The sequence below is a fragment of the Liolophura sinensis genome, chromosome 10 (assembly GCF_032854445.1).
Source record: "Liolophura sinensis isolate JHLJ2023 chromosome 10, CUHK_Ljap_v2, whole genome shotgun sequence".
Lineage (NCBI taxonomy): Eukaryota > Metazoa > Mollusca > Polyplacophora > Chitonida > Chitonidae > Liolophura > Liolophura sinensis.
The window spans coordinates 24202612-24228808 of record NC_088304.1 but is presented as its reverse complement, the minus strand read 5'-3'; positions in this window follow the sequence as shown (position 1 = coordinate 24228808).

Sequence of the window (26197 nt, the reverse complement as noted above, 5' to 3'; positions counted from 1 at the left end):
ATATCGTTGTTGATGATGCTGTTGCTTCATTTATTCCATTATAGCTATCAAACAAAATGTTGATGACTAAAAATTATAAAAACAGTATGTCTCCAATACAGCATGCTACGATTCATTCTTAATTTTACTGTAACGGGCGGTTGCCACACGGTATTGATTCCCCATACAGTATCTTATAAGTGAGAGACATTACAGCATACCAAAGCCCATTTGGTTGTACCGTTGAGGGCGGTGACATACGCATGCAGGTAGTTTTGATGTCTCAAACAGTGTTTCTCTCTTCCGACACAGGAAGGTACAACCCAGTGGTTCTACGGTACTGTACAATGCTGTGCAGCTGTTCGTGACTCAAAGTTGCTGGCTGTGATTGGCATAGGTTAGTGGCGATCTCAAGTGACCAGTGCGATTATGAGTGCAATGCCTTGTTCGATAACTAGTGCGATGAGGGTGATTCGATAACGTGTGCAATAGCAATGAATCAACCACACATAGACACAATAGGTTGGGGTTTGTTTAAAAAACTGGACGACAGGTGTTAACCGTACAAAAAGACTGACCAGCACACTTCAGTGTCTACATGTGTGAAACCAACGTGTCACGTGGCCTCGTAGATTTTGTTTTCTGATCTACCCCAGATTATGGTTATTACAGTCTCAGTATGGGGCAATCATACCAAAGTCCATCAAGTATGTCTGTATATATGTGTACGCGTGTGTGTATGTATGTATGGCTGGGTTTTACGTTGTACTTAATAAGTTTTCAGTCAAATGACGTCGAGGAGTCATGAGGCTTGTATTCATATGCTGTGTTTTCTTGTGGCAGGAGGCGTCAACACCGCAAAAGTGCTGGCGCCATTGAGATTTCACGCCGAATACCCCAGACATGACACTCACCCAGTCACGACACCTCACCCAGTCACATTATACTGAAGTGTTCCATGCATATATATATATATATATATATATATATATATATATATATATATATATATATATATATATATATATATATATGTTAGATGTCTCTCAGACAAGCGAAGGTCACGCGTTACTCAATGGTTACAGTGCTTTGAAAAAACAGTATTTGAAATATAGCATTCAGCATTTTGTGTTGAATGCTGAGGTAAATTTACTTATTATTTTTTACTTTTTAAGCAACAATTCATTTTTATCACGCACTCGGCTCACCACAATAGTACAATAAAACTGTCCTATTACTATGGAAACCGGATAAGGCCATAACTTGTTCTTGCCCCGCGATGGCACAAAGTGATGGCTAGCACCGTATCATCGTTTACTGCCAGGTTTGTTACAATAAATACCATATTAAGTTGACGTAAGTGGGTAATACATAAAGAGTAATACCTGTAGTAACTTTATAACTTTATATACTTTATATGTTTGTTGACAAATACTTCATTATTGGTTCTGTTTATATACAACTTTGCTGTATATGAAATTCATTCCTTGAGAAGAAGAAGGTAAAAAACATACAGTCGAGTTTTCATCATGTAAATTCCTTTATTTATTTCTTTATCTGAGGTATTAGTTTTATGTAAGGTTGAAAAATATGTGCAGTGAGGTATGATCCTATCTTATAGATGTGCAAACCGCAGTATTGTGCCTGTATGTGTTAATAATTACTGTGATGCGCGGCACGATTAATTCATGCATCCATGAGTAGTTCCATTATGTTGTAATCAGCGATGAGTGACGTATGTCGCATGTCAAGCCAGGTACACCGGCCCGAATAGCTGTTCGAGCTGTTCGAGCTTCCGCTTCGGGGGCGGTAGATCCAGAGTCAATCCTGGGTCGAGTCACACCTAAAACTTTAAAAGAGGAACATGTAAATTCTTTGCCTGGCGTTCACCGTTAAGGGCATAGTGCACCGACTGGTTGACCCTATCAGTAAAATGGCCTTCATTAAGAGAGTAGATACAAGTTTGGTTGTACACCTGTTTTAAATATATGTATTTCAGACGCCGGTAATAAAATATGTATATCAGTTGCGCATTGATTGCAGCTGTTCATATATCCAATATGACGGTGGATCCAACACGATGAATATACAGCCCATACCCTCGGGTTAAGCTGAATTGGACAGAATCGTGAAGCGCAGTGAACGAGATTGTGGACACTCTCTTCATATTTACTTACCGGGGAAATATACTCACTGTAAAACTTAAGAAACTCAGAATAAAAGCCTTTGAATGAATAACGTTGACACACAAGTTCTTGCATTGGTACTTTGTGATGTTGATTGAAATGGTCACATAACATACATGATCTAACAAACGCTACAAGACTACAGAGTATACGACAGATGAAGGATCCTGTTGTATACTGCAGTCCAAGTAAGGATAATTTACACTGTAGAAACTGAAACTATTCATTTTGTCGTAAAGTCGGCGAGAGAGAAAACCGTTTTGGATTTATAGGGCCAGTTAAAATTTACACGTTACATCTGGAGATAGATTTTTTTTTTTTTTTTTTTTTTGATTGGTGTTTTACGCCGTACTCAAGAATATTTCACTTATACGACGGCGGTCAGCATTATGGTGGGTGGAAACCCGGCACAGCCCGGGGGAAACCCACGACCATCCGCAGGTTGCTGGCAGACCTTCCCACTTACGGCCGGAGAGGATCTGGAGATAGAGTCTGTGGTTTCCTTTATATCAAAAGAAGGTGCTGGGTTTAACCTTTACTATACATGCACGAACTTTTAAAATCTAGCATATCGTTTGTATGGATCGTTTAGGTAATGAGAAAGATCGGGCCTGCATGGTGAGGTTTTCTCTGACATTTGCTGCATATAGTCGTATTTATACGGGAACAGGTTTAGGACAGCCCAAAGGGGGGCATGTTGACACATGGTCTCCCCAAATTTTACCCAGATGTTATCAATGAGAAATTCGAGCTACAAGATGAGATACAAAACATCCGATGAATGGTAATGTAGTGGAACTGAAGAAGGCTTTGTTGCCTTTGACCTGAATGTAGCGACGACCAGTTTTATTTAACCCCGACATAAATACCCCGATATAAATATCAACTATGTCTTTGTGAAAAGTAGTAGTACAGAGAGTACAGAGAAATATGCAGTAGAGATGTCCTTTTACGGCATCTGTACTTCTTTAGTGACACGTCTGTATTTTTAAAGAATCCACATATAAGTGACGACAGGAACTTCTAAAATTGCACAAAAGTACGTTTTCCTGTACTCCGTGTAACGCTTTTATTAAGAGAGTAGATACAAGTTCGATGGTACAGCTTCTTAATACCACGAAATAAAGCGAGCTTTGTATGATGATTTATGCAGTTTCTTAAGCTGTAGTGTATCGGTGTTGCGAGAAGCTACGGATATACGCCTATGTTCGAAAATGGACTGATTATTTTTAAATAGTTCCTCCGGTGTACCTGTCCTTATAGAATAGGTTGATGTTGCGACAGTTTTTGTGCTTTTTAGTTCCCGATAACAATAATTTTTGCAGCAAATGCAGTATTTACTAGTATTTATTTCAAGGACGTTTCACGCCGAACTCAAGAATATTTCACGCTTTTAAGAAAAGTGGTCAGCGTTATGGAGGGAGAAAACCCGGCAGAACTCGAGGGAAACCTATATATATATATATATATATATGTGTGTGTGTGTGTGTGTGTGTGTGTGTGTGTGTGTGTACAACGGTGTGCTAATTTCTTGCTGCTTTATTTGAAAATGCTTCGGAATAGATTAAAAGAAATAAGTCACCTAGTAAACAAAAAACTTTTCAACTTGTAGGGGAGTCCCCCGGCCTCGAGGGGAAGATTCCCTCTGCCTACTGAGTAGGGGATTTCTCACCACTAGAACAGAGATTCCGTCTGTTTCATGGGATGTTCCCTGAGCCCCAGAGCGGAAGACTTACAAGGGGTATACACCAAGTCCTGTTGAGGAGATTGCATCAGCAAATTTTGTTTTAATTTCTCGTTGAACAATACCCCGGTACTCTTCGTGACTGGAAGATTTGTTTTTGATATTTTTTTTGTATTTTGATGGGTTAACTTTGCAGATATTTTTACTGTTTTTGTCTTTCACACTGATTTGTTTTTGATCTATGTATGCAAATAGCAATGACAAAATATGAAGACAAGTCGCACTTTACTCCGAGAATACGACACACGACAGAGAGTGTTTCTCCCTTGGTCTGTCCGGTTTCCTCCCACCATCATGCTGGCCGCCGTCATATAAGTGTAATATTCGTAAAAATGGCGTAAAACACCAATCAAATAAAGTAATTAAGAGAACATTAACCAGTTCGTTGACCAGCCTGTCTTACCTATATATGCCGTATACAGGCCACACGCTATGGGGTCTGTTACAAACTAATAAATACTATGATTGGCTGTGTTCACACCGCAGCCTGACAGAAATCTAATTGAAATGCAAAGGCCATACAAAATCTAGAGTAAAGAAAAATATGGTTTATTCATATCGTAAAGTTTAAATTAAACAGTTAAAAAAAAATTGTATAAACAGCTGCAATCAAAGCGCAACCGAGTTTCATATTGTGACAGTTGTCTATTTAGGGTTTTATTCTAACAGTCCAGGTATGAACTTAACGAAAGACTACATATGCACAATTTAAGAAATTAGGTCCTCGATTTGTCTCCGAAATGAAGAGTGAAGGAGCACTGATTGGGTAATACTGTCAAAGACATTTTTACTTTTTGATACACTATAAATAACACCGCCTCCGTGGCCCAGGTACTTAGCGTGCCAGCGCGGCGCAATGACCCAGGGCCCTCTCATCAATGCGGTCGCAGAGAGTTCAATTCCATAACATGATGGCTTCCTCTTTGGCCAAACATGGAAAAATCTGCTAGCAACCTGCGGATGGTCGTGGGTTTCCTACGGGTTCTGCCCCGGTTTCCTCACACAATAATGCTGCCCACCGTCGCATGAATGAAATATTCCTGAATACGGCACAAAACAGCAATCAAGTAAATAAATATAAATATCTGCACTGCTACTTTGCATCTAGTCAAAATTTATTTGAATTATTTTTTTTTTATTTTGGATAAAAGTGAAAACTGTCTGGCAGTCTTACTATCCATCCCCTGGACATTACCAAGGTAACAAAATGCTATGACTTCACTTCTAGTAAGCATCGGTCGAAAAATGGCGATCATGCCACGTTGATTTTTGGTATATTGTAGAAAAAGTCAAGCTGCAGGCGCTGGTAAGGTATGGTAAAATGCGAAAGTTATGAAATATAAATATTTGAGGATGAAGGTGAAAATGAAAATTTTACGTGGTAAATATTAAGGAAATAAATGCACTCGTGTAATCTGTCGGTCACTCGAAGGTGTGAGGGAGACAACTCAAGCTGTTATTTAGACAGTTGTATGAGAATGAACGAATGAGGATTAACGCCATACTGGACGTGTATAAGGCACCATAACAGCAGGCTGTGTGTTATGTAGTTGACTGCTCTCTAATAATCTACTCGTGAAAGAAATAAAAAGAACGTAAAAAAAGAAGATAGTCACGTTTTCAGCAGAACAATTTCTGTACAATAGCAAGATATGAACTTACCACGTTTTGTACACATGACTAGCCATAAAACGGCTAAACATGGCTAAATAAAAACAGACCTATAACATGGAGACAAAAGCAGCGACAACAGAGTGATTATATGACAAATGATTACACGCAACGGATGAAACACTGCCTTTTGTCAATTTGCCTCAGCCAGAGTTTTGTCCTGTTCATGTAAATGTATAAACTTAGGGAAATTACACGTCCTCTAGCTACATGCCTTATGAAGAATTAGGTAAAAAAAAAATGCAGTGAATGTAGTTACAACTTACAAGACATCACTAATCTAAAATCACTCAAAACTGTTATGTTGTTATTGCATTTAACATACACTTACTTTAAACAATGCAAAGGGACCGTTTCCCCGAGATGCTTAGCCCACCAGCAGAATCCTGATTGTACAGGAATGTAGTATGGTCACACCTAACGCGTGAAAATGTGGTCTCTTGTCAATTTACACCACTGTGTGAATAGATGTAGCATAACTTAGGTGAGTTAGTGTTTACAGGGACAGATAAACGGCCATGGACCCAGACCTTTACCATCATTACCCTTGTGGTATACTGGCAGTGGAGTGAAAACGCGCTCAACATTTCATTAAGTTAACATGTCAATGTACTTTAAGAAAACTGCACACATTATAAGCATAAAGTGCGGATAATCGTACGAAACACATAGCGTTAGGATGTGTAAACATTGGGTTTGCCGGACTGATTTTTGTCCATTTGTTTCCTTATTCGTTTTCCTTATATCACCATTCAAAAGCTAGTTAACGCATTTAGTTGAACTTTGACATGCAAGGGTTAGCAATATACAGCATGATAGACAATTGTCCGATGAAGGGATTAGTCTTTTTTGTTTTAGAGAGTAAAACCAGAGCAGTGGCGATAGTGTGATAGACGTACAGCATAGAGAGCAAGACCGGAGCAGCGACGACAGCGTGATAGACGTACAGCATAGAGAGCAAGACCGGAGCATCGACGGTAGTGTAATAGACGTACAACATAGAGAGTAAGACCAGAGCAGCGACGACAGCGTGATAGACGTACAGCATAGAGAGCAAGACCGGAGCATCGACGGTAGTGTAATAGACGTACAACATAGAGAGTAAGACCAGAGCAGCGACGACAGTGTGATAGACGTACAGCATAGACAGCAAGACCGGAGCATCGATGACAGTGTCATAGATGTACAGCACAGATAGTAAAACCAGAGCAGTGGGGATAGTGTGATGGCTCGCAAATCGTCACACGTAACCAGTGAAAAAACAACCTCTTGTTAATTTACCTCAGTCACTGTTTTATTCTAACTGTTCATGTAAATGCGCAAATAGTAACAAGTTACACGCCCCTAGCACGATGGTTTAAGCAGAACTAGATAAACAAAATGCAACAATGTTAAATGCAATTTATTAGACGTCACTGGTCTGGATTACTCAAGGATTATAACTATGGGACTTGTTGCTGCCTCGTTTGGCACTCACTAATGAAAGTTTAGAGCAAAGAAACAGGACTGTTTGTCCCTATGTCAGTATAACGTCAATGGGTAAGGTGCCATGTCTGGTGTTTTTGCCATGATACTGCAGTGATGACAGAAATTTAGTACGGACGTTACAGGTCAGTAATCGCAAAGCCAATTCTCAAAACGACGGTTAACACAAACCACCAAAGAATTAAGAAAGTATGTAAAGTACGAAAATAGGACGAAATCATGCAAAAGGATGCAGTCAACAGTTTTCAGTGATGCTGGAAAGACGCAATGTATATTCTATGCGACTGAGTGAAATCAGTATTCAAAACGTGTACCATGCTAGAATATAAGTGGTCGATAACAAAACATGTATCTCAGTTGCACTTTAATTGCAACTGTTCATATATCCAAAGTGGCGATTTAATTCAAAACGATGAAGATGCGTTCTCTATCCCCGGGTCAAGTAGGATCAGACACAATCATGAAGCAGAGCGCTCTTCTCTCTTGTTATAAAGTCTGTGAGAGAGGAAAACGTTTTGCTCTTGGTACAAATATAGGTCCAAATCAGATGTACCATCTGGAGAGCCTGTGATTTCCTTTAAATCCATCTAAGGTGGTTAAATACCTTTCACAGCCTTTGCTATGTATGGATTATTTAAAGCTAGCAGATCATCAATATACCTTTTATTGAATGATAAAGATCGTGATTGGTGAGGATTACTCCTTGACAGTTTCTGAATACAGTCGCATTCATATAAGAATAGGTATAGATTAGCCAAAAGGGAAGCACATTTTGTTCCCATCGGAATACCTATACGGTGTGGGTATATTGTTTCTCCGAATTTCACACGGATGTTATTAATGAAAAATTCAAGCAAGTCGATGAACACCGAAACTGAAGAAGGCTATGTTACAGAGGTGGACGACATTATTAATATTGATCGACAGTTTAGCCCGAGACGTAATATTGTGTAGATCTAAGCCTGTCCACCGTAGCCCGAGACCTAAAATTGTGTAGATCTAAGCCTGTCCACCTTAGCCCGAGACCTAAAATTGTGTAGCTCTATTCCAGTTCATCGTAGCCTGAGACCTAGTATTGTGTCGGCCTAGTCCTGTCCACCTCAGCCCGAGACTTAATATTGTGTAGATCTAAGCCCGTCCACCTTAGCACGAGACCTAAAATTGTGTAGCTCTATTCCAGTTCACCGTAGCCGGAGACCTGGTATTGTGTAGCTCTATTCCAGTTCATCGTAGCCGGAGATCTAGTATTGTGTCGACCTAGTCCTGTCCACCTCAGCCCGAGACTTAATATTGTGTAGATCTAAGCCTGTCCACCTTAGCACGAGACCTAATATTGTGTAGCTCTATTCCTGTTCACCGTAGCCGGAGACCTAGTATTGTGTCGGCCTAGTCCTGTCCACCTCAGCCCGAGACTTAATATTGTGTTGGCCTAATCCTGTCCACGTTATCGAGTGTAGGACGGCCGTTTGATACCCGCAGCAGAAACATTATCTCCAACCTACAGCACTCTGAAAACGTTTACTGAATGGAATCAAATTGTTGAATAGAAAATCTCAAGGTGTGTAAACAGTTTAACACCCGTATGACCTACACACTTGCGTTACTCTACAAAACTGTGAACTCTGTCAAGTTATTTGGAAGTCACAATAATTTCAGCATGGATATGAAAATAAAGTTTCCATAAGTGTACAACATCACAAAAGCGATGAAAAATACGTGTGTGTAGAACACATATTATTAATTCAAGATCGCCGTTATTTTTTATTATAAGAAATTGTCTTTTTGCATTCATCTATTTTTCGGAGTGAACTAGGTGATAAGTCAACCCACCACGGATAAATATTTTGTACTTGGTATGCGGCTTTATATTGGGGTAAACTAGGTTTCTGTTTAAACTGGGGATATTTCCATCTTACGGGAGTAAGGCGGAGATGTGACAGACTGAAGTGTCTACTTATTTCCCCCCCAAAAATCGTATTGCTCTATTTTGTCGTATGAGATGCCACTGATTGGCAGGTGGGCAGGTTTGAGTAACATGCAGAATTCAATATCATGTCATACTTTAACGAAAAGAAGAAACAGGCTGAAACAGAAAGCTTGAGCAAACCTTAAAAGGTATAAGAATGCACGAATGGGCTACAGTGTCCGACCCCGCATCTACTTTACCCAGCCTTAAAACTCTTCTACCCGAACACCTCGCCACACAGTCAATAAACAACACACACACATACCAACATTCTTCTTTCGCTTTGATATTTTATCCGGCCAAATTGCGAACATGCCAAATTACATTCACACTGAGAAGTCCTGAATTCATCATGATTACTTCAGTAAGACACTTCACGTGCTATTCTAGAATTGATGACATTGATTCATCAACAGTTACAATGAAAAATTTAATGAAATAATTATTTAAATAAGCGTTACCCCGTCCTTGTTGTTTGATACGGAATTTTATCAGGTTTCCTGACAAGGACAGCATTCTATCTTTCTCTAGGAAACCGGATAAAATTCAATATCAAGCCCTAGGGGACGGGTTACTCAACTTATCTTATTAGATGTCACTTTTGTAGAAGTCCTCAAAATACACTCTCCAACAGTCATTAACACAGAACCTGTGGCTGACGCTTCAACTTCACATTTCTCTTCTCTCTTTTTTTTGGCTTACAATGAAATGAATGAATTTAATTAAAACATATAATTTTCTAAGTTGAAAACTTCACAAAACATCTTTTTTCACCTTGCTGTCTGTCAGATGTATCTTGCCATCTGTTTATTACCATCTCACATTATGGGCTGTCAACATTTGACTCGATTAGTCTTCATTCCTTTCGTGTATGGCATTCTGTGCGTACCCTATAAACTCGAAACGCACATTCAGTCAACCATAACGTAGTTCCTGCTTAAAGGCAAGGCCAACTGCAAAAGAACACGTGAACTGAGACTCTATATTCAAGCACTAGATCAACTTTATGTATCAGTCAGTCAGTCAGTTTTGAATGGAAATAGGCGAATAAAGCTGATCTGTATGCAATATTTATGTCAAACACAAGTAAACCCGGATGAAAATCCACTTGGGATTCAGGTCGGTAACACCAAGCTAGTTGTCCCCGCAGAAGAAAAAAAATCGTCACGGATTATAGTTTTGAAATAATTATGGAAAGCATGCCACTCTTGTATTAACCTCATTTAAGGTCAGAGCCTCGTGGCTGTGACTCTAGGAGTTGCGCAGTAAGAACAAAACACTTTAATTAATTTATTTAAGATTGGAGAATTTTTAATTTCAACATTCCAGCATTATTTTGAAGTCCGTTTAGGGTTTGACGTCGTCGTTTTACGGCACTTCAGGCTTAAGCAGTGCAATTTAACATGGGCAGTTATATACAATACTGACAATTACCCATTAAAGATCATTATTTGGCTGAATTAGACCTACCTTAAACATGCACTGAGATACATATTTTAGGAAATAAAAGTTATCGATTACGGACAATATCAATTATTGTATATAGATAGCACTCAAGTGCCGTATGCGAGGAACTTACCATAAATCGAGTCTAGAAACTCCTGAGTAAGATTACACTAGGTTTAATCAGTCAGCATGATCAGATATCGCTCACAAACATGGATATATTTAAAATACACAATGAATTAGACAATATGCAGCTGTCTGTGTGTAGTCATACAGTCGTCCCATGTCTGACAAAAACTTACCGTTCACCTTTTGAATCACCACAGTCATTTTTGAATCAAACCATTTAGAAGGTATGTTACAAACACTACAGTCCCACTTTTGATATGCGTAAGAGAAAGTAGGCGCGAGAAAGCGTACCATCGTCCTTTTGCACAGCTGAAACAGAAGTAAACGGATTTAATGCAAACTAGCACGATGGAGTGCAAAAGGAAAGCAAACACAACTGCTTGGTTGGTAAACTGATCACACGCAATCTCTGAAATCCCGCAATTTGTCACTTCACCTCATTTATTATATTGTTCAAAGTGTAAAGACTTTGTGTAATACAATGTAATGTTGTATTCCTGTATAAACCAGGATTCTGTTGGTGCAGTAAGCATCTCCGAGGCCTTGTCCCATCGCATTGTTTCAATATGATTGTATGTTTAACGTGATTGTATGTTAAATAACAACACATCACTTTGAGTAATTCTAGACGAGTGACGTCTAATAAATTGAAATTAACATCACTGCTGGGGGGGGGGGATTGCTACTATTTATGCATTTACATGAACAGTTAGAGCAAAACCCTGACTGAGGTAAATTGACAAGAGGCCGTATTTCACCGGTTACGTGTTACCACTTGCCAACTATCAAACTGTCGTCGCTGCGCTGCTCTTACTTTCTATGCTGTATGTCTTTAATTATATTAAGTATACAGGTCACTAGGGCTAACGCAGAAAACTTCGTAATTTGTTTGTCAGCAAAATGTATAAAGCGAATAAATGAATGAATGAGAAAACTGTACTATTAAACTGATAAAAACAGTATATACAACGAATCACACAATCTCGATTTCCGGAGGATATTTTCTTTCAATGCATGAATCCTGTGATATCCTGAGACACGCTTAGAATAGTATAGATAGTGTAAAAAATTACAATAGATTTAGGACGGGGGAGGGGGGGGGGGGGTAATAAGTCCACGTGATTAATGTAAATAATAAATAACTGTACTTTGAACATTTTTTCTTTTGCAAGTAACTTTGCGAAACGCCAAGCTCAAGGCCGTGAAGATGTTTGGGATTCCCCAACGGATTTCTGCTCCAGCGTTTTCATAACTCTTCGTACGATCATCCTATCAACTCCTATAAAAAGACACCATATGTGGTACATGGTGTTGACGAAGTTGAACGTCGGCTTGTGACCTGGAGTCGTCGTTGAAAACACTCCTGTTGCTTCTGTTATGGTTACTGACATTCATGTTTGCTTAATTAGTAACCCAACTTAAAATTTAGACAGAATGACCATGTGATAAGTTGCTTATTCATTTCTTTTTTGCTACCCCATATCGCCGTTAAAAAACTGAAAGTATAATTAAAGACGCACACCAAAGAGAGTAAAACCAAAGCAGCGACGACAGTGTGATAGTGTCACCGTAAAGGTCCTGGTAATGATGATAATGATAATGGTTTTGCCTGGTTTCGCTGTATACATTATGCCTCGTCTTGCTGTATCTGTTGCCTTTTGGTTTTGCTGTACACGTGTTGTATGGTTTTGTTGTATACCTCTTGGTTTTGCCGTATGTGTGTTGTCTGGTTTTGCCGCATACGTGTTGTCTGATTTTGCTGTATACTTCTTGGTTTTGGTATATATCTCTTGGTTTTGCTGTATACGTGTTGCCTGGTTTTGCTGTACGCAACTTGTCTGGTTTTGCTGTGTACGTGTTGAATGGCTTTGCTGTATAGCTCTTGGCTTTGCTGTATATGTGTTGAATGGCTTTGCTGTATACCTCTCGGTTTATACATATTGACCTACTTTGCTTTGCATCTGTTGGTTTTGCTGAGTAGGTGTTGTCTGGTTTTTCTGCATCTCTTACTTCTTGGTTTTGCGTTTTGTAAATGTCTTGCCTGGCTTTGCTGTTTACCTCTTGGTTTTGCTGTGTACGGTTTGCCTGGCTTTGGTGTACACATCTTCGTTTTGATGTGTACGTTTTGTGTGATTTTTGTATATCTCTTACCTCCTGTTTTTGCTGTATACGTCTTGCCTGTCTTTGCTGTTTACCTCTGGGTTTTGCCTTATACGTCTTGCCTGGCTTTGGTGTATACATCTTGGTTTTGCTGTGTACGTTTTGTGTGGTTTTTGTATATCGCTTACCTCCTGTCTCTGCTGTATACATGATGCCTGGTTTTGCTGTTTACCTCTTGCTTTTGCTGTATACATGTGGCCTTGATTTGCTGTTACCTCTTCGTTTTGCTGTGTATATCTTTGCTGTGAATGGTTTGCGGCATACCGCTTAGTCGAAAAGCAATTTCTAAAAGAACTTTCAACATTAAGCATGAACAAAACTAATCAAAGAAAATAAAACAGTAGGACCATGTGGCGTAAAAGCAACGAACTGTTTTCAATTATTCGGGACAAACAAACGAAATATTCCAAGAGTGTACATTGGGTTCCTGGATTACACGCTTATTAAGCCAAATACATGTCCAATTCATCAACTCCATCCGGCAGTTATTTGATGGGGGTCGTTTTCATGTGTAGAGGAAACTGGAATGTGCGGCGTAAACCACCAACCTTTGCTTAGTTGCTGACGGGCTTTTCCAGAAGAGGTGTAGTAAAAATCCACAAACTTTACTACGGCGATGACGTCATAGATTCCGGACGCTAGTTTGATTGAGCCTATACGCCTGAGGGCGCTTGTAGGGAGTGTAGGCCTAAATTCGTTGTAAATCAGTAAGACTCTGATCGTACCAATAGCTTACAATCAAAATCTTCTTGCACGAAGGGGGGGTAAGCTATGACAATTGTAACTTACAATCAGAAATTACAAACAAGTTGTAAATACTTACAATCGAGTCATAATTAACATTAAGTATAAAAACTTGCCTCAGATGGACTGTCAATTAGTACCTTTTGACTCGGTTTCCAATGTGCAGTGTACTTGTCTTAAAAATATTTTACGAACATGTTTTGACATCTTGTTGCTGCTAGCGGCTAAATAATTATGGTGTAAAAACCTTTTGAAAATAAAGACAAGAAAAGCTATTGACCGGTACATTGTCCATTTACACCTTTATGTACGAGTCAAATTTGACCTACAATTGCGCTTGTAAGTTTCAAAAATTGCAATCGTCAGCGGCGTAAATTACTTTGATAATTAACTGTAAACTCAATTGTAGGGCGTAGAACCGATTGTAGCTACAAGCTCTTTTTGCCTGGAAATTTATCATCTACTTGACCAAGAATGGTTGTATACTCAAGATGATCTGATGAACTCCCTTGATAAACTTGACCGCCTTCGAAAACGTCCCATAACTCCTATTGAGGTAAATTGGCAAGAGGCCTTATTTCATCGGTTAAGTGTGCAAGCTGTCACACTGTCGTCGCTGCTCTGGTTTTACTCTCTATGCTGTACGTCTTTAATTATATTCATTCAAGTTTCTTAATTTTTACAATGGGTATAATTCTGTGGTAAGTAAATATGGACGGAGCGTCCAGGGTCTCTGGCGTCCTTATTGGTTGACGGCTGGTATACGAATGTCGGCGCATAGATCCACCCTATTCGCTTAACATGAATGACTCGTTTCTTCTAGTTGATTTTTGTAACTCCTTATTTATCTGAGATGATTGTGTCAGCGGTAGACAGGATAATTAAAGACGTACAGGGTAAAGAGGAAAAACTACAGCAGCGTGACAACAGTGTGACAGCTGGCAAATTGTCACAGGGTTTTATTCTAACTGCTTATGTGTATTCTTAAATAGAAAAATACACGCCCCTACCAACATGGCTTAAACAAAAAACAGTTGTGCTCAACAAAACACAGTGGTGTAAAACCCAGTTTATTATACGTTACCGGTCTAGAATTAGTCAAAATGCTGTGTGGTCATTACAATTAACAAACATTCATATTAAACTCAAAAGGAGGGATGCTACTATGTCTGACAATTTTTGCCCTGCTTGTCCATACAGGACTTTGCAACAAAGAGAGTAACATTTAGATTTAAATTGGTATTTAAATCTGGTATCTCTATTTTGAAATAAGCCATAAATTTTATGTCACTAATTGCAGTCCCGTTTAAAAAGTTGATGGATCAATAAATGCACACATGCTTTGTCTTGACGTAGAAAAGGATTGAACAAGTTGCTCCATAACGAAGGTCTGCGTCATCCTTATTCTTCGATGTAACGCATGGTGGTAGACAAGGTGAAACACTGTCACCTATTTGTTTCTCTTTTTTTCCATCGTTAAACCATTTCATGTTGTCTTAAGTGGGCGTTGTATGTAATATTGCTCTTGCTTTTGACAAACACCCTGATTTGTACCTGATGTGTCCCTTAGCCAAAGCACTTCAGACACTGTTAGATACATGATCTAATTATGTCATGTAGGCCACACGTTTTTAAGGTGAAAGAAAAAACCCATGCTACGCATGCTAATTGCATACAAGTCTTTAAAAACTTCAGGCATCTAGGAGCTGGCTGCCGTCGCATCAATGAAATATTCTTGAGTAGGGCGTAAAACACCAATCAGATAAATAAAGAAATCAGGCTTCCAGTAAGGAAATTATGTACGTGTTATCTACACTACAGATTATCATTACTTAGGCTATATAATGATTGCTGATATTTTAGACAAAGCTGACATTAAACTGCCGAAGAGGAAAGGTTCTAAGAGAAAACCCGATGTTACGAATCATGTGTTTCCCTTTTCTCTTACTGTGGTGATTTTTGTTGCTTCATCAATGGTGTGTGCACCATACTCAATATTTTTCTTCGGCAGCTAGCAATCAAAGAACATCTGAGATACACATTTCATTATCGACAACTTATACTCCAGCATGGTACACTGTTTGAATACTGATTTCGCTCGGGTGTCTAGAACATACCTGGCGTCTCTCCTACAACACTGAAAACTGTTGGCTGCTTCTCCTTGCACAATTCCTTCCTATTTTCGTACTCTATATACTTTCTTAGTTCCATGGTAGTTTGTGTTAAACGTCAATTTGGGAAATGACCTTGCGATCATTGGCCCGAAATGTTCGTACTGATTGACGACTAAGATACAAATGTCTGCTCGGATGCGTAGATTCAATGTTCTGTGTGCACTTCTCGTTTTCTGTCATTCCGTTGGTTGATGAACTTTTGTGTCATGCAGAGTTTGGACGAAGTGTGGTGTATTATTTCATAACAAGAGTTAGGCCCAGCAATAATTCTTTACTCTGTGTTATATTTGATATATCCACACAGCCTACACACCAATTAAATAAATAAATAAATAGTAAAGTATATAAAAATTTCACGGACAACTAATAAGCATTCAAGCATATAAAGATTGCAGAATATAAAGTGAATCACTAAATATAACACATAACAACGGTTTATATGAGGTCGGATACTTTGAAGTAAACTTGCAAGATCCATTACGGGTAAAATGGTAACAGAACAATATTGAAACATGTGTTAAGGGCTCATTATTTACGGGTGGTAAGTAAAAATATCCATACTCTTAGCAATGTTAAAATGGTGGAATTGAGTCTTGTATGACCACTAAATGCATTAGAGTTTCTGTTGCACGAGTACGTCTCTTTCTACGTGTCATACCTTTTTCGGTGTGTGTATTAATTTATTTTCTCTGTTTGTTGATCTGTTGATACTTAACTTGTTTCCCCTATAGTATATAAATTATAGTCGGTTTTGTCCCGTCTATTCTTCAACAGTTTTCCGGATTTTTTTCAAAACGCTTTATCGCCTCATTAACTAACAGTTTGAGATTGAGGTTTGACCATTTCGTCTAGCGTTGACAAAATTATTGTCGTCTTTGCTCTCTGTTGATCCTTAAAAGTTTTCCTCATTCTTCCAAAATGGTTTAGTGTTTACAGATTAAGACTGCGTTTTGCCCATTTCGCCTAGTTTTGACAGAATTATTGCCGTCTTTGTTCTCTGTTGAATCTTGGAAGTTTTCTCCACTGTTCCCAATGGTCCAATATTCAAATTACAAGATTGCGCTCCAGCACGTTCAACAAAAGCCCTTAAAGAACTAAGAGCATATATAAGAATACAATTCAAGACAGAATGCCAAAAAGGGGTAATCGACGGTTTCAATAATGACGAAAAGACGCAAGAAAATTTAGAATGAAATCAAACAGGATCCAAAACGTCTGCCATGCTACACTGAGCAAAAATATTAACACAACACTCAATATTTTGATAAAATTAACTGCGCTGTCAAATTCCTTCCAATGCCGTTTTCCAAGGGGGCATAAAGTGGACTCTTAGCAATACATTTCCATAACCGAAGGAAACGGACACCCGATGGTAACGCTGGGGCAGGTGAGGAAACAAGGGTAGGGTCAGTTTGATATCGCTCTCTAGTTGATTTTGTGGTAAACGTGGCATCGCGCCTTTTGTCGGAACTGTTACAGTGCAGGTGGCCTTTGGTGCACGTGAGGGTAAGGAGTGCCAGGGAAGACCTTACAGATTACTGAATACTACAAAGAGGGCCACACATGTTTGACTGGTCAAAATGGTGAATATATATATTGACAAAATCACAGTATTATCTTGTGAAATATTGCAAAAACAAAAGCTTTACGTTTTTTTTTCGTCTAGTATAGTCTTTAATTCAAAATATGTATATATGTTGAGCTTTGACAGCAACTGTTTATAAGTCTAGCGTGGCGATCTTATTCAACAAGATGAATACAAAGCCCCTATCTCTGAGTTAAGCGAAAATAGACACGGTTATGAAGCAAACTGCCAATAATTCTGCGCCCTCTGTCCATATTTGCTCATAAGAGCTGTACTCATAGTAAAACTTTTAAAACTTAACCCAAAATGGAGGCATTTTGAAGAAATAAAATATAATTAAGACGTACAGCATAGAAAGTAAAACCAGAGCAACGACCATAGTATGATAGACGTACAACATAGAGATTAACACCAGAGCAGCGACGACAGTGTGATAGCAGGCATATGGTCACACGTAACCGATGAAACATGGCCTTTTGTCAGTTTACCCCAGTTAGTATTTTATTCTAACTGTTAATGTAAATGCTTAAAAAGTAGCAAATTAGACTCCCCTCAGCACCATAACTTAAGCAGAAGTAGGTAAAACATATGCAGTGATGTTAATTGCAATACATTAAACGTATACAGTGTAATTAAAGACATACAGCGTGAAGAGGAAAGCTACAGCAGTGTGATAACATTTAACATACAATCACAATAAAACACTGGTTTAGTGGGGAAATAACTGATGACTGATTGAAATCGTCACATAACACACTAACAAATGCCACAAGGCGAGATATATACCCGCCATATGCAGGACCCTTCAAGATACTGCTATTCAAATAAAGGTGATTTATAATGTTAAATTTGAATGTATCCCGGTGGCCTCCATGGCTCAGTTGGTTAGTGCGCTAGCGCAGCGTAATGACCCAGGAACCTCTCTGAGTTCAAGTCCAGCTTACGCTGGTTTCCTTTCCGGCCATAAGTGAGGAGGTATGTCAGCAACCTGTGGATTATCATGGGTTTGCCCCGAACTGTGTCCGGTTCCATCCCACCATAATGTTGGATGCCGTCGTATAAGTGAAATATTCTTGAGTACGGCGTAAAAAACGAATCAAATAAATAAATGAATGTGCCCCTCTGGTTGTGATGTCGGTGTCACTGGGAAGCCGACGATGTCGTGTTCGGCCCTTACACATTGAAATACGCTGAATGTTTGTAAATCAACTTTTGACAATTTGTATACCAATTCAGCAGAAGGGAACTTAATGCACTGTGCCTTCGGCTTCCGGTACTCCCGGGTTTTTCTCATTTTTTATTATTCTGATGCAGACTTCTTAATAAACTGCAGTGCATGAAGGTCGTAACATGCAGTAATCTGTTTACAGTTATAAAGACGCATTTGGCATAATTACATCTAACCATGACCTGGGCGTTGAGTATCATGTATAAGAAAGATACCGGCAATTGTATTTGAACGAATGAAATTGCTAAAAGTACTCCTTTCTCTACTTTAAAGGACTGATGATGTTTCAGGACATCCCATTAAGTTAATTTCATCCAGTGTACAGGCTTCTTTTTATTTGTATCTTTTCGATTGAAACTCTTTAATTAAATATTACATAAAAATCAGTGCATAACTTTCTCCGTTAAACAGAGAGATATACACATACACATGTCAATTCTTAAAATTCGTTTAGAAAATTCCTGGATTCCGATTCAGCTATGGATTAGCAACAAATTATGGATCGGACTTTGGGCTGTACACAAAATTGCATCAAATTCCATTTGCGTTAATTTATTAAAACACAATTAAAGCACTACATCATAGAGAGTAAAACCAGAGCACTGACTGCAGTGTGATAGCTGGCAAATGGACACTTGTAACCGTTCATGTAAATGCATGAATAGTAGCAATTTACCCCCCCCCCCCTCTTGATACCATGGCTTAAGCAGAATTATGAAGAAAAAATGCAGTGATTTTAACTGCAATTTATTAGACGTCAAAATGCTGTGTTGTAATCACATTTAACATAAAAAGACATTTGAGAATGACCAAGAATTGTTTACAAATTTCAATGAATCTGATTATACTGTGAACCGAATACCTTCTAAGCCTTTCGCGGAAAGTTAGAGTTAGTGACAGACGTACGTGCGTTGACCGATGATAGACGACGAGGTTAACTTACACAGATGCAGTCAAGCATAATCTCTCCTTTGACAGATGTAATTAGGTGACCAGGTGGAACGATCACGGCTAACGGGGATGCCAAGACTGGGGCTCAGAGAATGAAAAATAAATATAATTAATTGTCATATTAAAAGTGGTAATTGATCCCCCACACGCCCAGCAAATAAGGAATAATTTTTCTGCACCCCCGAGCAAACAAGAAGTAATATATCTTCACCTTTCGTGTCCGCTTATATATGTATTACATAGCCATACATGCGTGAGAGATTTTGAAAGAAGTCTTGTCAATTTACCTCAGTTCGAGTTTTATTCTGACTGTTCATGAAAATGCATACTGTTTGGCTTACAGAAATTTCTAAAGGTGAATTTTTACATCGCAATAAATCAATGTCCACCATTGTTTTGGTGAACTTCATTTACCGCCAGTTATGTCAGAATAACAAAATTATTTAATGTTTCCACAATTTAAGCATGGGTTTTACTTTTCTGCAGTATTAAATTTCCTTCTGTAATCGTTTTATACAGAAAAAATCCATAATTTTGACCAGCGTTTCAAACGTCAGCGTTTCCAATGCGGCCAAGTCGTTTTGCAATGGTACCTTTCGTTACTCTAACTTTGGAGAACTCTCATTGTGATTCTATTGGGCTCTATGCGATAAATCTTAATTCTGTCGACGTAAAAATTAAGGAATCTTTGTAGAATACACTTTAACCTTTGTGAAGTGTGTTTCTTTGTGAATTTCAACTTTACAGAAACCGGTTAGGTTTTAATATTCATACCATGTTGTTCCCATGAATATAGAACGACCTAGATATATGTTCTAGGAAATGAGAAGCCTAGAATTTATGGTTGGTTTCACCCACATTATCAGAAAACATTTGCAGAATTTGTAGCAATGGTGAAGATGGTCTCAAATGGTTTCAGGAGTCAGAACTGTTAAGATCTAGACCACAGAGGAAAAAAGATCCTGATTCAGATATAGTATATGCACTGAACCTGTAGCAATGGTGTAACCTGTAGCATCATCGCAATTGTGGTGAACTATGCGGGATGTATGCAACATGTACTTCCACGTGCTCCACTTGTATGAGGTTACGTGACCACAGTTTCATGTGACTGAGGACTAAGACGTGTGGAGATTTTGCTAGTGAATAAGAAAAAGAAAACACGCTAACAATCCTCGAGATATTAACAATTCTCTTGCCACACCTTACAAATTTTGAACATTGGCATGCGTCAGACTGACCAGTCCGGCAGGGCTGTTACACGTTCCGTGAGATGCATTAGACTGACTTCTCACAATCTGAGGCTGTGTGTGGATGTCGAGTACATCAGATCGCCCCGGGTGAGGATGGCTCATGCTGTTAGGCAGGCAATGAGAATATGTTGCTTTGCGACTGAATATGGGAGACGCCACGCCGTACAGAGCGAGTTCGAATATAGATGGCTAGTGCCTATGCAAGCAAACAGTTACCCCATCGCGCTATTCTTGACCTTGGAGAGTGCATCAAGACCCCTTTAATGCCTAACCCTGTTTTGGTGTACGCTGATTACGTCCATAACCCAGACTTATCGACTAGAAACACGCTTTGTTCTATATAGGTATGTTTGGAAGAAAAAGTAACACAATTGAATTTTTTTTGTTCACAATATAGTATGTAAAATAAATTCTCATAACTTTGAGACGACACTAGAAAGATACATACCGTATTACTTTTTAGTGCAAGGTACCCCACTGCAGGATGATTTAGTGCGCATGAATCAGCGGAACAAGGTACAGCACAGCAGATTTTTAGTGCACATGGACTGGCAGTACTGAGCATGGGGGAAATACATACTATACACTGTACACAATGACCTAATATCAGCATTTCTCATAAAACATATGTAACCGAGTTAATATTATAATAATAATTATTTCAATAAACTTTTGCTTCATGTGTTGAATCTAAAGAAAGACTTTAAGAGTGTTTCTGGTGTATTTAAGCGATTGATCTGATACAGTACATATTCTCCTATAAACTGTTGAATTATAAAACCGAGACGTAGAACAGTATTTAGAATAACGAAACTTTTGGTAGCTACGTGCTAGATTCCAAACATGTGACATGAAAGTACCATTATTCTTTAATTTAGCAGTTACACGACAAAGTGGTCAATTGATCGGTGACATAACACAGAGAGAGAAAACATATAGAAAGAAAAGACAAGGGCGGATTGGCACGTTATTTGTACGTTCTGTTGTGTCATGTGAGAAGCATGACAACCCATTATAGGTTCCCCCACGTGGTTCACCTTTAGCTCAACGGCACGTCGTTAAACAGAAACTAGAAAAGATGTTATGTGATGACATCATAGAACCTAGCAATAGTCCATGGTCTTCCCCCATATTGTTAGTGGCTTAGCGGGACAGGTCTAGCCGATTCTGTGTGGATTACCGGCGTCTGAAAAGCGCGATTCAGCAAAAGTGGATGCGCTTGCCCAGAGGCCTGTCCCTTCAAATGTGTCTGAAGTCAGAAATTTTCTGGGACTTGTGGGGTATTATCGGTGCTTCATCTCTGATTTTTCAACAGTTGCTAGACCACTTATTCGTTTGACCAGAAAAGCAGTGAGGTTTTTATGAGAGCAGGACTGTCAGTTGGCATTTGATAGACTGAAAGAACTATTGACCTCTTCCCCTATATTAGCATACCCTATGTCAGAGGAAGAGTTCATCTTAGATGCAGATGCTAGTGGTACTGGAAAAGGGGCGATACTATCGCAGGTTCAATGTGGTAAGGAACTTGTTATAGCTTACGCAGGCAGACATTCCCACGTACGGCCGGAGATGAAGACAGGATGAGCTGGACTTGAACTCACAGCGACCACATTGGTGATAGGCTCCTGGGTCATTACCCTGCCCCAGCGCGCTAACGAACTGAGCCGCGGAGGCCCCTATATAGCCTTAGAAGTTTCAACAGGAATGTTTTGCAACGCAGATTGAAATCGTCGATGTTAGTATTAACTCGAAACTTCAATTAGTTCTACCCATTCTACTTTGATGTTAGGTACAGGTTGAACTTCTAACTAATGATCTCTTAAAGAGAAAATTAATTAATTTCTCTCTTTCCATACGCTCCACGCGAAAGGAAGTCATGGTCGTTTTAATGAACGTGTAGATCCACACTATTCCACAATTAAACAGTTGTCTTTAATTCGATTGAAATGATTTATATTCTCTTTATTGCTTCGAATATGCATGGACACGACGTCCGCATTAACGAAGAGCTCCTGGGTCATTGCGCAGGTAATACTCTTTCAGCTATATTGGTGTATTGTTGATGAATCCTATTTATTCATTTATTTGATTGGTGTTTTACGCTGCACCCAATAATATTTCACTTATACGACGGCGGCCAGCATTATGGTGGGAGGAAACCTGGCACAGCCCTGATGGAAACCTACTGGCAGACCTCACTTCTCAGAGGAAGCCAGCATGAGCTGGACTTGCTGTTGATGAATCGCGCTGTCAAATGTTATGTTTGGCTAGTCTTCTCCACAGCACTGAGTATATTTTAGACAAACACAACGTTTCCACTGATGTATATCTCTTACTCCAGAGGTATATAAAAATTTGTATGTATATTTTCACAACTAGCCATGTACTCTCTCATCCTCCTGTCAACGAGGTTGTTACATGCTACAGGCTTCGCTGTCACCTTTGTTTTACTGACAAATATTAACGTTTTCAGAAATCTACACTGTCGTCGACCAATGGCATTGCGGCCGGAGTAGTTCGCTCACAAGATTTTCAGCTAATCATTGATAGTACCCTGATAAGTGTGTATTTCTTGTTTTGACGCAAATGTATTCGGATCCGATTTATCCCTTTACACTATATTATGCAACAGCAATAAACATTGCTATGAACGGTGATGATGTCCTTCCGGGCAGCGGAAAGTCATCGTACTATCAAGTAATACCGGTGCTAGCGAATGAGGTGGGCAGCCGATCGATGTGGCATATGTTGTTGTTGTTTCGCCAATGATTTAAATCCAGTCTAATTCACCTCAAAATTTATTTATTTATTTATTTATTTGATTAGTGTTTTACGCCGTACTCAAGAATATTTTACTTATACGACGGCGGCCAGCATTAGGGTGGGAGGAAACCGGGCAGAGCCCGAGGGAAACTCACGACCATCCGCAGGTTGCTGTCAGACCTTCCCATTTACAGCCGAAAAGGAACACCTCAAAATGATGGTCCCCTTGATAACACGTGAATGCGAAAGGGGTTATTTTTTTTTTTCGCTAGTATTTCTACGTCTAGTGTGAAATAAGTTTATTCTATACACCGAAAACTTCTGACTATATCCATATCTCATATTGTGTACGACTCCTGTCAGTGTCAATAACTAAGCTGAAATCTGATTGGACCACGGATCATGCATATTTATTTATGATAAAAAGATTATCATAAAAGTGCGTGTTCAGCGATCTTGTATCAGCTCTCCTTGTCTGAGGTCGGCCTGTCACATCAGCCTCGTTCTTCGAGGTCAGCTGATATGACGGGTCGACCTTAGACAATTCTAGATGATACATCATCAGGTGCCACACACTGTTATGATAATCCCCATTTATATTTCTGCATAAGCGAGAATTCCGCCGGCGGAACTTACCTCAAACGAGGCCTTGTCCCTTTGGATTAGTTTAATGTGATGGCTTATTAAATGTGATGACAACACAACATTTAGAGTATTTCTAATCCCGTGACATCCAATAAATTGCATCTTACTACGTAATTCTGTTTAAGCCATGGTGCTATCGACGATGTTGGAATTCTGCTTTTACAACAAGAGATTTATAGTTAAGGGGACGTAAATCTGTGCCTACCGCCGTAATCTTGCCCCCTAACGGCGACAACGTCTATGAATTTCACACAGTACAACGAGGCTCACAATCACTATCATTATCATTATCACTATCACACTGTCGTCGTTGCAATGGTTTTACTCACAATGCTGTACGTCCCTTACTATAGAAAGATTCAATATTACCGCCAGTTAGATACTACACATTCTGGTTAGTAAGTATCTCTACTTTACACCAATTTGTAATGCTGGCCGCCGTCGTATAAGTGAAATATCCTTGAATACGGCGTAAAACACCAATCAAATAAATAAATAAAATGAAATGCAGAATTAGGTAAAAAAATGCAGTGAATGTAGTTACAACTTACTAGACGTCACTAGTTTAAAATCTCTCAAAATGTAATGTTGTCATCACATTTAAAATACACTTACTTTAAACTATGCAAAGGAACCATTTCTGAGAGATGCTTAGCCTACCAGCAGAATCCTGGTTTATACTGAAACGCGATATGGTCACACCTAACGCGTGAAATCTGAGCTCTTGTCCATTTACCCCACTGTGGGTTTTATTCTAACCGTTTATGAAAAAAGACAGGCTTCTTCACCAAAACTAAAAAGCAGATGTAGCATAATTTTGGCGAGTTAGTGTTAACAGGAAGAGACTGATAGATCGCCGTGGATCCAGATCCTTGCCATACTTACCCATGTGGTATATTGGCAGAGGAGTGAAAACGGCCTCAACATTTCATTCAAATAAGGAAACCGCACATATTATTAGCATAAGGTGCGGGTAATCCTGCGAAACACGAAACCTGAGGATGTGTAAATATTTAAGATTACCGGACTGATTTTTGTCGGTACGTTTCCTTATTCGTTTGCCTTATATCATCACTGAAGAACTAGTTGACGCATTTATTGAACTTTGACATGCAAGGGGTAAACATATACAGTATAATGAAGGTGTTGGTCTTTTGTGTTCTTCTTTTCCATGCAATAGTTCGTACATAACATTTAATAAATCTAGAGGAAATATTGAAGGTCTATCTGGCGAACATCTGAAATATTCACTTCAGCTTTGCTACAGTTTGAGACGAACATATGTAGTTTCAACTGATTTAACTTAAATCTGGTAGCTCTGTTGACCAATGTCAAAATCATAAAGTTTGATATCACCAGTGGTATCTCAGTGTTTGCATGTTTTCAGATGCCAGCAAAGCTTTTGACAGCATCTCCACAAATGGTTCCTTAAAAAGTTGAATGTCTCTTTACTTTGTTAAATTGTTCTTGACATAGCAGATTCAACACGTTGATGTAAAATGGGACTCCGCTGTGTCCTCATTCTTCGATATATGGAATGGTGGTAGAAAAATGGTGCTTTCTGGAGCGGGCGTGAGGTGTAATTACTGGTGTTTTTTTAACCAATTATGCTATTATTATGACATAAAGGGTAAAACAAGAGCAGCGGCGACAGTATGATGGCTGGCAAATGGTCACACGTAACCGGTGAAATACGGCCTCTTGTCAGTTTACCTCAATCAGGCTTTTATTCTAACTGTTCATGTAAATGCACAAATAGTAGCAAGTTACACGCCCTTAACATGATGGTTTAAGCAGAACAAGGTAAACAAAATGCAGCGATGTCAAATGCAATTTGTTAGAGCTCACTGGTCTAGACTACGCACAGATTATAAATATGGTGCTTTGTTGCTGCCTCGCTTGGCGCTCAGCACTAAAAGCTTAGAGCTAGGAAACTGGACTGTTTGTCCCAGATTTCAGTATAATGGGACTGGGTGAGGTGACATGTCTGGTGGCGGCAGCACTTTAGCCCCATTGGCTCGAAGACAAGAATACACAGACTATGCGTATACACTTCATGCCTTCTTGTCGTCATATCACTGAAAACTT